This window comes from Dermacentor silvarum, chromosome 6 (genome assembly GCF_013339745.2).
Source record: "Dermacentor silvarum isolate Dsil-2018 chromosome 6, BIME_Dsil_1.4, whole genome shotgun sequence".
NCBI lineage: Eukaryota > Metazoa > Arthropoda > Arachnida > Ixodida > Ixodidae > Dermacentor > Dermacentor silvarum.
The window spans coordinates 5,429,985-5,446,150 of NC_051159.1; the positions used below are offsets into that span (position 1 = coordinate 5,429,985).

At 48.6% G+C, this 16,166-nt stretch overlaps 1 pseudogene; it reads right to left on the minus strand.

Annotated features, from left to right (window-relative positions):
• Positions 1-299: 299 nt before the first annotated feature.
• On the minus strand, positions 300-396 carry LOC119457141 (U2 spliceosomal RNA; annotated as a pseudogene).
• Positions 397-16,166: the final 15,770 nt, after the last annotated feature.

A 16,166-nucleotide genomic window follows, 5' to 3' on the forward strand; every position in this document is an offset into this window, starting at 1 on the left:
AGGGCGGCGGCGTGAGCAGCTTGGTTTCCCACCGAGGATTAGTGTCCCGGGGTCGAGACAATGAGCATTTCCGAGATGTCTTGGTTCTGAATCATGTTGATGGCGGACTTGCTAATTCTTTCTAACTGGAAATGGTCACAGGCTGCCTTCGAGTCTGTGACGACGATGACCGGCAGGTCCTATCGGCACGTCCCTTCCGTGCATATCAGCATGTTCAGCTTGTCTCTTTCACTATTCTTCATATTACAGCGAAGCTGTGTACATCTAGCGTGGGCGGGGGGGTGTAAACCGGGCGGCTCAAGCCGATCCCGGAGATGGTGCAATACCGGGCCTACCCGTGGCGGAGGTGAAGCAGGCCTCAAACGCTCCACCAACTTCCAAACATAAGTATAATATCGTCGGTCCAAATACAACCACGTAAATGTGCACTGTAAGAGAAACACTATATATACGTTGTAGTGGGGAAGAGAGTCCGCAGCCATTGAGAGAGGATGACGAAGCCCAGCCGCCCGGAGAGCGCGAGACAGTCACCGACGCTCTAGGGCCAAGGCTGCTGTTACGTAGCTCCCGCTTGCAAATAAACCCCCTTACAATATATATATATATATATATATATATATATATATATATATTCTCAAGGTGTTTATTTAGCAGAGCTCGGAGCAGCGCAACGTCGACGGGCAGGGCAGCCACAGCTTCCACGCACGAGAGCCGGTACCGAGCGAGAGCGCTCGACCCACTAGCGTTTAGAGCCAGTAGCGCTGAACCCAGTAGCGGCTCTCTTCTTCGCTACAACCACCCTCGGGAGTGATAAGGGAGCCGTCCGGCGACCTAACAGCTCGTCACGATGAGCGGGTCGTAGTATGGCTTTAGAATGTCGACATGGACAATGTCTCGTCCACGACGGCGCATGTCTGAAGATGGCTGAACTGGTTCTATTACATAGTTGACAGGAGATGTGCGTTCGAGAACACGATAAGGGCCTTGATACTTCGGGACCAGTTTTGATGAGAGGCCAGGGCCAGTGAAAGGGACTGAGAGCCACACGAGCGCTCACGGATCGAAGGTGACCGGGGAAGTGGCGTCACTGCGAGTGCTCCTCTGGCGCTCTTGATCACTGAAAGTAAAGGCCCGCGCTAGGTCGGGGCACTTTTCTGCATGCCTGACCGTGGCAGAAATAGGCACGCACTCGGATGCATCCGGCCGGTATAGGTAGAATGGTGCCGATGGTGTGCGAAGGGTGTCGACCATACAGTAAGAAATAGGGAGAAAATGCAGTGGTGCTTTGCGTAGCGGTATTATACGCGTAGGTTACGTAGGGCAGAATGAGGTCCCAGGTCGTGTGGTCGGAGGTGGCGTACATGACGTATACCGCATGATATAAGGCATTATGAGCATATGCAGTACTTACATCGTTAATTAATTTTATTGGCTTATTGGTGCCAAATGCATGTGTTCTTTCTGTGCTGACAGTCCGGATGCTACTCCCTGGGATTCAAAATGAGAGCAGCCATGTGTGCACGTCGAGCGACCAACGAAACCAACGGAATCGTCACCGTCTCTGAACATCTCTGCAAGCATGTAAGCTAAGGCGTTGCGCTGCTGAGCACAAGGTCGTGGGATCGAATCCCGGCCGCGGCGGCCGCATTTCGATGGAGCCGAAATGCGAAAACGCCCGTGTGCTTGCGTTGTAGTGCACGTTAAAGAACCCCAGGTGTTGAAAATTGATCCGGAGCCCTCCACTACGGCGTGCTTCATAATCAGAACTGGTTTTGGCTCGTAAAACCCCAGAAAGAAGAAAGGAGAAGAATGCACGACCGCTTTCTGACTGCATCATAGAGAAATGAAAGTGACTGAATTACGGAATTCGGTGTGTACCTCAAACTCGATGTCGTAACTGTACTGTGAAATAAGGAGCAGTGGGGATGTGTCTGTGAGAGAGAACGACGAGAGAAATAAGCCTTGTGTCGTGCTAGATCGGCTGTGCTACCTCTCACTGCTTTATCGTGCTAGTCGCGAACGCTGACTTCCCCAAGTGCTTCGTAACATTTGGTGGAAGGTGCTGGGCCTGTTGCAAACCTGGATCTCCACAGCCAGACAATCCCTGTCACATCTCCCATGCCTGAGGAGACTCGTCCTACCGATCCACCCCCGGCACCGCCTTCGGTCGTCTGTCCTGGTGCGCCACGCCAACGGGATCCTCCCGTATTCAATGGCACTGACGATCATGACGTAGAGGACTGGCTGCCATCGTACGACCGAGTGAGTACCCAAAACAAATGGAATGACGCTGACAAGCTTGGTTACGTACCGTTCTACCTGTCCGGGGTCGCCCATCTTTGGTTCCGCAACCATGAGGCTGACTTTTCTACCTGGACAGCATTCAGAACGAAACTTGAAGAAGTATTCGGTAGCCGTGCTGTGCGCAAACTTCGGGCTGAACAACAGCTTCGCTGTCGTGCCCAACAAAAGGGCGAAAGCTTTACCTGCTACATTGAAGGTGTAGTTGACATTTGCCGGCGTATCAACCCAGATATGTCCGAAGATGACAAAATTAAGAACATATTGAAAGGCATAGACGATGACGCCTTCCAAATACTCTTGGCAAAGAATCCGCAGACCGTCATTGACCTCACCTCACTTTGCCAGAGCTATGAAGAGCTACGCAAACAACGGCTTTCTATGAGCCGAGCTTCCACTCCAGACGTCGCGCTTTCAGCTCTGAGTGACGGTGTCAGTGCTACTTCTTCCAGTTCAGCAATCTTCGACCAAATCAAGCAATTTGTACGAGAAGAAGTGGTACGCCAACTCTGTCTCTTATGCCAGCCAGTCAAGTGACGGAGTCACCCTTGTCTCCCGATCTCCGTCAGGTGACACAAGAACGAGTCGCTAGCGCCGTGCCACTTGCTCATCAACCGCCTCCTACGCCTGTTCCACTTACCTACGCTGCCGTTGTCGCAAATCCAAGGCCTCCGTCTACAGCTATTCAATCCAGACTAACCAGCGCTTTTCCCTCACCTCCGCAAGTGGCTGCAACATATGCACCTCCAAGCAGCTACTGGCCGCCACAGCAGCCCGTGCGCCCACTTTGCCAATATATCCATCAGTCTCAGCCCACTGTTCTCAATCCATGGCGCACCCATGACAACCGCCCTATCTGTTATTCTTGCGGCCTGCCTGGGCATGTAGCACGGTTTTGCCGCCGGCGCGGGTGGTATCCTTCGGATTCTCCGAGGGCACCAAGCAACGGTTTCGACTCTCCGTTCCGTTCCGCTACTGCCGCTCAGCAATTCGAAGCCTCACCTCCTGCTTCCCAAACCTTCAATACCCGTCGGTCTCCGTCACCCCGTCGGCGTTCTCTGTCGCCGCTTGTCCGCCGCCCTGAAGCTCTCCGAGAGGAAAACTAAGGAACGCAGTTCCGGAGGCAAGAACTGCGATCTCAACGAACTCCTCAAGACCAATTTTTTTTCCTGCGAACGTCCTTGAAGTTTATGCAGAAGACATTGCCGTCCATGCGCTTGTAGACACGGGAGCAGCAATATCAGTGATTTCGAATCAGCTTCGTCTTCAACTAAGAAAAGTCGCGACGCCATATTCTGATGTTTCATTACGCGCAGCAAGCGCGGCGCCGATTGAACCCTTAGGGAAGTGTACCGTGTTGTTCTTATAAGCGGCACCTTATACCATGTTGAGTTCGCTATTCTGCCCCGCTGCTCCCATGCAACGATTTTAGGATGGGACTTTCTGTCGTCTCATCTTGCCGTTATAGATTGTGCCCGTGCTGAACTCGCCCTGTCGCCATTCGGCCCCAACGTTTCTGAAGATACTGATGACGCTTCCGGTCGTGTGCTCGTCACCGCCGACACCGAGATTCCTCCATACTCTGCCGCACTTTTCCGACTCCACAGTTCTTTTCACGCCGTCTAAACTTGTTGCTCGCCGTCATCCCTTCTTGCTTCCTTTTGCCCTTCTTGCCATTCGACAAGGTTCCAGCGCCCTTTATGTCTCGAACCTGTTTCGTTGCACTACTAGACTGCTCGACGATGAGTGTCTTGGTTACGCTGATGCAATTGAGCCAAGCTTCCTTTATGATGTGCCTGACGACCCGGATTCTCCTCAGGTTGACGCTATGGCCCTCCAAGTTTCTCCTCCGACGCCGCCATGTGACCCAACATTTTACCGATGTATTGATCCCAACCTCACTCCGAGTCAGCACGCCCAGATCGCCGATCTCCTTTACCGCTTTCGCACTTCATTCGACCTCCAATCATCTCGCTTAGGTCGCACTTCCACTGTTGTCCATCACATCGACACCGGCAACCATGCGCCTTTACGCCAGAGGCCGTATCGTGTATCCGCCACGGAGCGTGACGTCATCGCTGAGCACGTTGGAGACATGCTCCAACGCGGTGTCATACAACCTTCGCACCGTCCCTGGGCTTCTCCTGTAGTGCTTGTCAAAAAGAAAAACAAAAAAAAAAGATGGCACAATTCGCTTTTGCGTGGACTACAGGCGCCTCAATAAGATCACCCGCAAGGACGTTTATCCACTACCTCGCATTGACGACGCCCTAGACTGCCTCCAAGGAGCCGAATTCTTCTCATCTTTAGGCTTGCGATCCGGGTACTGGCAAGTGCCTGTGGCAGAGTCAGACCGCCCAAAAACGGCCTTCATCACACCCGACGGTTTATTTGAATTCACCGTGATGCCATTTGGCCTGTGTAATGCGCCTGCCACATTTGAAAGAATGATGGACAACATCTTGCGCGGCCTCAAATGGCAGATATGCCTGTGTTACCTGGACGACATCGTTATCTTTTCACCGGACTTTCCTTCCCACTTACTTCGACTTGAACGCGTCCTCAAATGCATCGCCGATGCTGGCCTCCAGCTTAACTTGAAGAAGTGTCGCTTCGCCGCCCGGCAGCTGGTCATCCTCGGCCATGTCGTGTCGAAAGAAGGTGGACTCCCTGATCCGGCGAAACTACAAGCTGTTGCCCAGTTTCCACGACAAAAGACCTTGAAAGACCTGCGCAGCTTCATTGGGTTAGCGTCATACTTCCGTCGTTTCATCCGCAATTTCGCCACCATAATAGCACCTTTAACGCAGCTTCTTGGTGGTGACCACAACTTGTCGACCTGGTCACCGGATTGCGATGCGGCATTCACGAAGCTGCGTCCTCTCTTGACGTCTCCCCCTAATCCTGCGCCATTTCGACCCAAGCGCTCCAACAGAAATCCACACGGATGCCAGTGGCGTCGGCCTTGGTGCCGTTCTTGCTCAGAGAAAGGTTGGCTTCGATGAGTACATCGTCGCCTTCGCCAGTCGTGCACTCACTAAACCTGAATTGAACTATTCGGTAACTGAAAAAGAGTGCCTGGCTATAATTTGGGCCATAACCAAATTCCGCCCGTATCTCTATGGCCGCCCATTTGACGTGATTACTGATCACCATTCGCTGTGCTGGCTGTCGTCCTTAAAAGAACCATCCGGTCGTCTTGCTCGATGGGCGCTTCGACTGCAGGAGTACGACATTTGAGTGCTGTACCGTTCTGGCCGAAAACACTCGGATGCGGATGCCTTGTCTCGTTCGCCAATAACAGACGTGTTTACCTCCCCGAAGGCCCCATTGTCCGAGTCTTCCCTTGCTGCCACGGATATCCTTCTGGAGCAGAAGAAAGACCCTTGGATTGTGTCAATGCTCAGTTTCTTGTCCACCACATCGACAACCACTACCAATCGCGCCTTACGTCGCCAAGCACATCACTTCTCCATTCGCGACGGGCTCTTGTACCGTCGTAACTACCTCCCGGACGGCCGCAAATGGTTGCTTGTCATCCCTCGACATCTATGTTCGGATATTTCTGCAGGGTTCCACGACGATCCCCAGTGCGCACATGCAGGCGTACTAAAGACATACGCGCGTTTACGCCTTCGTTACTACTGGCGAGGGATGTACCGATTCATCCGTCATTATGTCCGCTCCTGTCTCGTTTGCCAACGCCGCAAAGATCCCCCTCATCATTCAACCGCTTTGCAGCCTTTGCCTTGCCCAGCACGTGCTTTTGATCGAGTAGGCATCGACATTTATGGACTTTTGCCAATCATATCAGACGGCAACCGCTGGGTAATCGTGGCCATCGACCATCTTACGCGCTATGCGGAAACTTGCCCTTTGTCCAGCGCTTCTGCACGTGACGTCGCCTTGTTTCTCCTGCGCCACATCATCCTTCGCCACGGAGTTCCCAGGGAATTACTCAGTGACAGAGGCCGCGTCTCCTCTCCGACATCATCGAGGCTCTCCTCAAAGAATGCCGCATTATTCATCGCACCACTACTGCATACCATCCGCAAACCAATGGCATGACCGAGCGCTTTAATCGAACTCTTGGTGACATGCTGGTCATGTACGTTGCGTCCGACCAAACCAAATGGGACCATGTTCTACCATTTCTGACTTACGCTTATAATACCGCCACGCAGACGACCACGGGATTTTCGCCCTTCTTTCTCCTGTACGGACGCGAACCTTTTTCCACAATGGACACTATCCTTCCGTACCACCCTGACAACACAAAAACCACTACCTTGTCTGAAGCTGCTGTATACGCAGAAGAGTGTCGCAAGCTATGCCGTATATTTACGTCAGAAGACCAGCAACGCCAGAAGCACCATCGAGAAACTTCCCATGCTCCTGCATCCTATGCTCCTGGCTCGCTAGTGTGGCTTTGGGTTCTAGCCCCTACCCCTGGACTGTCACCGAAACTCGCGTCGAAGTACCAGGGCCCCTACCGCGTGATCGAGCAAACGTCTCCAGTCAACTATATCGTGGAACCGCTCGAGCTCTCTTTGGACCATCGCTGTCGAGGACGCGACATTGTGCATGTCCAGCGTCTCAAGCCGTACTATGATCCGCCTGTCTTGTCCTACCCCTAGGTCGCCGGGACGGCTTCATTTTTCGCGGGGGAGATAACTGTACTGTGAAATAAGGAGCAGTGGGGATGTGTCTGTGAGAGAGAACGACGAGAGAGATAAGCCTTGTGTCGTGCTCGATCGGCTGTGCTACCTCTCGCTGCTTTATCGTGCTAGTCGCGAACGCTGACTTCCCCAAGTGCTTCGTAACATATACAATCTTGTTGGACACATCCGACGCGCACTTTGCTTTCACTGTCACATCACCACCCACCATGTGTTCAACGCCATGCACGTGTGGAAGCAGACGCTCCCCTTGCTTGAGGTTGCCGCCACGAAAAAAGCTGTTGGCGTCGGCAACCTTCTTGAAACTGCATTGCAGCCTTTGCATCGCTGTTCAGCAAGCACGCGATCTGCCGCCGTCGAAAACGGAGCGCCGTGAGCACGAGAAGCGAAGGAAAGCGTGGGCGAAACAATGTAAGCAAAGCGGAGACTGCACGACGGCGCAACCGTGCTGCTTGACATTTCTACACTGAGGTCGCTGTCAGGATGCGCCTCCTGACAAGCGCCTCCTCAGAATCGCGCCTCGCAAGAAAGTTTATTTCCTTTTCTTTCTTGGTAGTTTCTCGATACGCACCACAAACGACGGCTGGCTTAAACGGCTTCGCTGTTAAAACGTGAATACAAGCTTGCGAGTGCACAGAGTGGAAAAAAATTACTCCATCTCCCGGTATGTGTGGATGCGAAGTAGCGGGGAGATGGTTAGCTCGAGTGGGAGATGGTTTCGCGGCAGCGGCCCGAGCGCTCATCGCGGCGCTGCACAGGAGAGAGATTGAGGCGCGCGCGCTGCGTCATTTTCATACCGCGGAACTACCGTGGCGCCCCCAGCGGAGTATGCAGCTTGAGGGGGAGATGGTTTCGCGGCCGAGCGCTCCTCGCGGCGCTGCACAGGAGAGAGATTGAGGCGCGCGCGCTGCGTCATTTTCATACCGCGGAACTACCGTGGTATGAAATTCGTATTCGTGATTTATGGTACGTGGTAACTTCTAGTGGCGCCTGCTGTCACAGGCTTGGAGGCCCGTATGCGGGTGGTGGTTTTCTGCTACAGCGCGCGTCGTTCTTCGCTTGAAATGCGATGCCTTGAAACGTGGAGCAAGACTGGGGCGCCTGACTCATGAAGACAGATAATTTTCAAGGCGTCACTTGCGCTTACCACCGCGGTTAGTGGAGTTGCCAGTGCTCGCGGCTCGAAACCCGTCCAGACGCCCGCATGTGGTCTATTTTTCCCACGTACTCAAGTTTCGTCAAATCAGCCATTGTGCACCTTAAGCTGTGGTGCGTATTATCGCGGCCTAGAAAGAAACGAGATGTGTTGAGGGAAAAAATTTTATTGTCGCATTTTCGCTTAATGAAAGGCTGGTGTGCGTGTTTTATTTTGTGAGAAATAAATAGCATTAGCCTGCATTCTAAACGCCGAAGTGGTCGCCGTTTATTCAGATTTACGTGCACTATTTTCCAAGATTGTGTGGTGCGACGACGCTGTTGAGACGCGCCTCGGGGATCAATTTTCGTTATATAATAAAGCAAATGGACGGAATTTGTGCATTATCTAGAGTTAATTCAGTTGTTTTCGAATGCGAGTATAGCTCCACAGCATAATTATGTCCTAGAATCAAACACTGCCAGGGGGACCCTTCTTCCTCTGCTAGTGTGAATTAAACGACATGAAAACTGAATACATAGCGGCAAGGGAAAAATGGCAGCATTCATTTGCACTTGTGGATTCATTGTGTTGCTGGTGTACTTGTACTATGGAAAGCACATTTTTATGACAACAGTAATTGTTTCATTCTTTATTCAGTGTTTATTGCACCTATAGAAGCCAGAAGATTTCACACAAATACAGAAGGAAGCCACATTTATAATTTAAAGGAAGTACATTGCAAAGATAATACACAAAAGAAAATTATAAACAGCAAGTCAGAAAACTTATTGGGCCACTGCTCTTCGATATCAGTATTAGTATACTTGTTTGCCACAGGGCATTTGTATAATAATGTTATACAAAGTAAACTTTATCACACGTAGTATTGATACCTTTAATAAAACTGGTCATAGGATCAACTGTCCTTGAATGTAGCTGCAGTTTTGCTTACAATGCCTTGTATGCAACGCCTTCAATACAGGGCTATAATTGTATAATATTTATATCTGCGCTGTCCTCACAAATATCGAAAGGCTTCGGTGATTGTGCTTGTCAGAAAAGTAAGCAATACATATGCAGAAATCGAAAAAAAGAGTGGTAGTTCACAAAGTCAAAGTTGAAAGAATTGATGTGAGGTCAAACCCGCAAACTAAGTATGTCAACTTTAAAATACAATGCACTTTGCTGCAAGTAAAATGTACAACAAAGCTTATGTTGTATCACATACCTACAAAAAAATTAGCGCCATCGAAGCTGAGCCAACATACCGCAAAATTAAGATGCGACGGCTCTATTACGTTGTGAACCTCAAATGAATGAATATTTCACGGTATTTAAAACACTCGTTGAGTGGTATACACCAAATGTTTGTGGTTACAGTGAATCTGGCATCATAAAAGGCTATTGTAAAGCAACTGACCACAGTGATCACAATAAATTATTTTAAAAATAGTAAAACCAACGGTATTCCAGGTGACAGTGGCAAATTTCCATAAAGGTCAGGTAAAAACATACAGGATAAACATTAAAAAAACATTGTCATCCTCAAGAGTATACTTAACTCACACATAATCCATTGAGAGCATTCACAGCACGTCTATGTCATCACAAAGTTTGCTCTAGTGAAATGTAGGCCAGCTAACCTACCGTCATTGTCCACACTGTTTAGCTTGGGCTGAACAGAACAATTGTTTAAGCATAATTTGCATGCAGGTGATTCAAGCTACAGCATTCAGCAAGACAACAAACATGTGCTTGCAGAATATATAGAGGGAAAATGTGATACCTTATTGTAAAAGCTTGACATCTGCATACAATGCTCTTGAACAATATGTGCACTTTACAAAGTAACTTAAAAACAAAATGCCATAACATAAAGCCTGGTGGGACAGCTGAAGTTGAGGGATAAAGGAATTAATTGTGTGGGCCATCATGAACATAATTCACCCACGAGGAAACTTATGTAGCAATTCTTCCAGTACTGCGAGCCACAGGCAACCAAGCTGACACCCTGCCTGGGTCAGCAGAGTAACCATGATCCTGTAAAATTGCTTCTGTGAGTGGTTCACTGGCTGCAGGGCTTCTCTGAGGGGCAGTGAGGTTAATTACATCGATGGAGTATGGTTTTTTCAGAGGAGCGTACAAAGAGAGTTTCGATGTGTTCCAATAGAAAGCAATTTCCGCCATCAATGTCCTTGACCTCATTGCGGACTATCAGACGCTTCAATGCTGCTGCAAACTGCTTTGCTGTTGGGTTGTCATTGCAGCCCCCAAATGATTTTATTGCAGCAAAAAGTAACTCGAGGTGGTCCTGACTGAGCTTGGAAGTCGGAAGATATGCCAATAGGCCATTTTTTGTAACCAAGTGGTTGTATAGACGGTTGTCTAAGCACACCACAAAGCGAATGAAGCCTGTCTTTTGGTTGGTCCCTCTCATTAGTTTACCAGCTGCAGACTCCCTAAGCGAGCAAAAGTAGGCCATCAGTTCTTTGACATACGCAGTGACAGGAGCCACATTTTCAGGACACAGCGGTCTTTTCTATTCTTCTTGCCTTGGATGTCTTGAATTAAATATGTCAAATGCGCTGTTGACATGTTTGATAAACTCTTCTGTTGGCAAAGAATTTGAAATTTTGAATTTTTTTGAGCTCTGCAGTCACTAAGAGCATCTGCTACCGATTGACTAAACGTTTGAACCAACAATGAGACTTTCATGGGCTGGTTTTTCCAGGTAATATGTGCTTGTCTAAGTTTGTTTGCCAAATGTAGCCCCCTCTGTGTACTGGATTTCATGCAGCTCATCAATGTGTTTCAAAAATATGAACTGTTTGTTCGTATCAAAATAGCCTTTTTATCAAACAGGGTGTGCCGCAGTAGCTTCAACATGTGAAAGGGATCCAAAATGGCAAAGAGAAGCTTTTTTTTGTCACTGGATGCGGAAAAGAAGCATCCAGCTCAGTCAGGTCCATTTTGCAGCCAAGGCTGTGCAGCAATGACAAATTCGCTGCCGCGCCATCGCAGGTCAAACTCACAATGTGTGCACCTTTTTCGTGAGTGAAGCTAGCAGCTTGCAGCACCAAATTGCACCTCTGCTCACCACCAAGGCCATGCACTAGAAGTAGCCAATCGGCAGCTTCCATCTGCCATTGATTGCAACAAGCATTAAAACAAATGCATCTTTGGCAACTGGAAAGCTGTCATCATTGACATCAATGTCCATGTCAACCTATCCATGGAAGCTTTTTCCAACCCACACCGCTTCTCTGAATGGCCATCTCGTCCACAACCAGATTGCATAACGTGGAGAGTCATGCTTTACCTTGATAGCCAATGCAGTCATTGCCTCTTTTGAAAAGCCAGCAGCCCTATCAATGGATTGATATCATTTACACAGCGTCTTTCGATGCGGGAGGCTTGTGTTGAAAACAGCTCGTACATATCTGTATGCTCTAGGGCAATACAAATGCAAAGTCAGTGCCAATGGCCTGAGCTCTGGCGAGTAAGCGCGTGACATTGCTGGCACCAGACTTATGTGGCAGTTGACGCATGAGCAAGTCTTTTTTTTTGCCCCACCAAGACCCTGCAATATGGCGACATCCTCATTTCCTGGAATGCGATTGTCAGATAAATCCTCTATGGCATCTTCGAGATGAGCAACCTTTTGAAAAAGTCATTGATGGGATTGCCGTAGTCTTCATCTTCTGCTTGGTCGCAGTTTGTAATTGTGTAACGCCATACTTCATGCTTCAGAAAGGCCTTTTCAGGCATGTCTTCTGCTGGCTGTGGCTGCAATATATCACGCGCTGTAACAGGTGCATGAGCGACCAACATGACACAAAGCATGTACGCAGAACAAAGTACTTAATTGTTGTGGCATACACTCTTGTGCAAGCTATGAAGAATATAACGCTTAATTTTAGGTCATTACCTGGCTCACGACGGTTTCCGTTTACACTTTTGTGAACTTAAAAACTGTGGGGGCATAAAACTGCCATCCACACGAGCTTGATAGTGCCACTTAATTTTGTTTGTTTACTTATTTGCTAAATACTGCAGGCCCACCTGGGCCCAGGCAGGAAAGGTAAAAAGTACAAAACAACTAACACAGAAGAGGCCAATGTAGCATAGCTCAATGAGAGATGTTTTGTTATTTATTTATTTATTCAAAATACCTTACAGGCCCATTGAAGGGCATTGAGTAAGGGGGCAACAGTAATTACAAGTCAAAAAATAAAAAACAAACATACAGACGAGAAAAAAAAGGCAACAAGACAAATATTACAAAAAGCAAAGTACAACATCTTTATACAATATTCACAGAAGCCTTTTAGTTTGAGTGGGCAAAATATACTAAGCTCATGTATCACGGCTCATTGTGACCGATCGAACAAATAAAGAACATAGAAAATTGGGAAAAACATGTTGGTCTTCTAGTTATTGTGTCATTTGAATGGAAAAGAGAAATTGAAAAAGGATTATTGGCCGCTAATTGGTGTCTAATGCAAGCCCTGAGGAAACTCATACCACTGCGGGCGAATATGAATGTTTCAGCTTTTAATTAGATGGTTGCCATGATCATAAATGTCAGTGTCCACGTGCAGTTCACTGAGCGACATTTATTATGCTTCAGCTATTAAACAGTTGCCACGAAAATATATGCTACTTCACTTGCAGTTACCCAAGGATGTGGCTGCAAGTATGTAAAAAAGATCGCAGTTTCGCCCGAAAGGCGAAGCATCAATTGCGATAGCAAATTAGTAGAAAGCTATACGCAGTAAGGATAGTGGTTTTATCAGCTGTATAAACTTGGACATGCAGCAGCAACGCACAGAACTGTTGTCGACGCTGTCGGTGTTTTGCCCGCGTTCGCACCGAACGCGCGCGGCGTTGGTGACTGTTGCCGGTGCCTCTGGGGGCGGCTCGGAGGTTTTCGACGAGATCAGAATGGGACGCTCATCTAGCAGCGTCGGAAATCTTACCCACCTTTTCACCTCGCAACATGTTTATATAAATACGCATTTGGTGCCGCAGCTAAACGTCGCCTCCCCTCCTTCCCTCCCGCCCCCCACCCCCGGCCTTTCGCTCGATAGAAGAAGGCGCGTTTGCTCTCTATATATGGTGATTGTAAAGGAGGAAAGAGACGCTTAATTCTGCAGCCTTTCAGGGAACACGGCGCAGAACGCGCGTTGGCTTTCCGACGTGCGTTCGCTCTCCGTGAAAGCGCGCGTCCCTCGCGCCCTTTCACTCGCACATACAGCGTCCGGAGCGGGGCAATGATTTCATCGCCGTTGACGTCATACGGAACCTCACGGCGACGGCGACGGCGACGGCGACGCCGACGCCGACGGCAGAAATCCGCTTTGGAGTGTCCATATAATTGCTATCGCAATAAAATTGTAGTGGTCGAGTATTATCCTCACCATAGTATGCCTTGCTGTTCGAGGTGTCGCTGGGTTGTGTGTCGGCAGTGCTGCAGAAGCTTCACCCTTGAGCGTCCTGGAGGGCCTTGGACTGGGAGACTGGACAAAATACACCAAGTGCAATGAGGAGGGACTGCTTACTGCAACATAACTTGAAATTGCTGACCGTGTAAACGAAACACCAGATGCACAGTTGAAGCTAAAACCCAGGACTAATAGCATCACCATTGGCTTCATTTAAAATTTAAGCCCAATAATGACCAGCAAGCAGGACATTGTTAGGAAGATCAGTGGCTGTGGCTATATACTGTATTTTTTATCTACTGTCCCAAAAAATGTTGATAAAGCTTACCACCACAGTTGGCATGGTATAAATTTTATTACTGTAGTAAAATTTTGGAGCCTAGCAAGGGTGTTAATTATGTGTGTAATGAGAGGACATGGCTGAAGAATAATTCAGAGAAGGAGTGTGTTTTTCTTATTCCAACTTTACTGAAAAAAAGTAGTTTTTCATCTTACATAACGCTGCTTTGCTGCAGTTTGTTTTATTTTCCTTATCTTGTACTTATCCTAGAATGACTAAAATGAGGTTATAATGTAGCATATATGGCTTTTATTCATTAGCACTTGCTTTTGCCAGTGTTAACAATGAAATTTGAACGCAGTATGCTCGTCACCTGTGTCAAAAAAGGACTGTAATGTAGCCAATGATAGATTGAACAGTTCTATCTTTCTCTTCATTCTGAGCATTACTAATAGATCTTTTAAATATGTAACAGATCTTTTAAATCTAATAGATCTTTTAAATCTGTTGAAAACATCTTACAAAAAGCTGTATGACAGTCTCATATGCATTTTTGAAACTGAAATAGTTACTTTAAAGGGAAAATCCAAAATATGTATTACAGGGAAACACCAGATTTTTGCAAAGCAGATCAGAACATGAATGAACCAAGGCACACATGTGAGAAAATGTCTTAAGCAAGCTCTGTGATCATTACGACAATCAAACATGCCAGGACATGTTGGATTTCGGAAGGCTCATCAGCGATGTCTGAATCAGTCAAGGACGCGCTAGGAGATGTAGCAGTACCCTCTGCTAGCACATCAATCAGACAAGCCCTCAGAGATGTCCATATCCATTGTGGCTTGAGAGAGACATGCCTGAATATAAGAAAAGCATATTGTCACGTAGTAGTGACGCTGAAGAAAACAGTCGTAAAACTGTACAACGGAACTGGTTGTTTATTGGGCGAACCTGTGCCCACAAAAGCAAGGTACACTCAAAGCACAACGAAAGCGGCGAACACAGTCGGCGGTCGTCGAAAATCTGATCAGCGGCGAAACGCGTCGGCTTTTATACCTGAGTCATCGAAGGTTCCAGATTAATCTCTGATGCCCGCGTGTCTTCCAGAAAGTTCTAGACAATTCGCGTCGCTCATACAATCAGATTACATGGGCGTCGGTGACCACAGACGACGGATAGAAGCATTGATAACGTCCGAGAAGCTTCCAATGCAGGCGCGTCCTGCGCGGAGCGATAACGTTTAACATTTGTCAGCCGGTGTTGAAAGCGGCCACCGGTGAAAGATAAACATGTGTACGTGTCAATACCCTCCCCTTAAAAACCATCGTCCCGATGCTACAAACAAACACGAAAGCGAAAACAAAACCATGCGTAATAAACAAAATAACAAAAAAAAAACAATAACAAAGTAACAAAGTACCTAAGTTTGTCAGCGGGCGTAGAAAGGCTTAAGACGCACCACGTGGATGACTTCAGGTCGTGCCCGGCGCCGCTGTGATTGCGAAATGCCGTCTGGCACGAGCTCATAATCTAGTGCGCCAATACGTCGGGTGATCTTATATGGTCCGAAATAGCGACGTAACAGCTTCTCGCTAAGTCCTCGTCGGCATATCGGAGTCCAGACCCAAACACGGTCACCGGGCTGGTACTCGACGTAGCGTCGTCGAAGGTTGTAGTGTCGGCTGTCGGTCCTCTGCTGGTTCTTGATGCGCAGTCGGGCGAGCTGTCGACCTTCTTCGGCACGCTGCAAATAGGTGGCAACGTCGAGATTTTCTTCGTCGGTGACGTCCGGTAGCATGGCGTCAAGCGTCGTTGCCGGATTCCTTCCGTAGACCAGGTTGAACGGCGCCATGTGCGTCGTTTCTTGCACGGCCGTGTTGTATGCGAAGGTCACGTACGGAAGGATGGCATCCCACGTCTTGTGTTCGACGTCGACGTACATTGCCAGCATGTCGGCGATGGTCTTATTTAGGCGCTCGGTGAGGCCATTCGTCTGCGGGTGGTAGGCGGTGGTCCGGCGATGGCTTGTGTGGCTGTATCGCAGGATGGCTTGAGTTAGTTCTGCCGTAAAGGCAGTACCTCTGTCGGTGATGAGGACTTCTGGGGCACCGTGACGCAGGAGGATGTTCTCAACGAATAATCGGGCTACCTCGGCAGCACTGCCTTTGGGCAAGGCTTTTGTTTCGGCGTAGCGGGTGAGGTAGTCCGTAGCTACGACGATCCATTTATTCCCGGACGTCGACGACGGAAAAGGCCCCAGTAAGTCCATCCCGATCTGCTGGAATGGTCGGCGAGGTGGCTCGATTGGCTGTAGAAGTCCG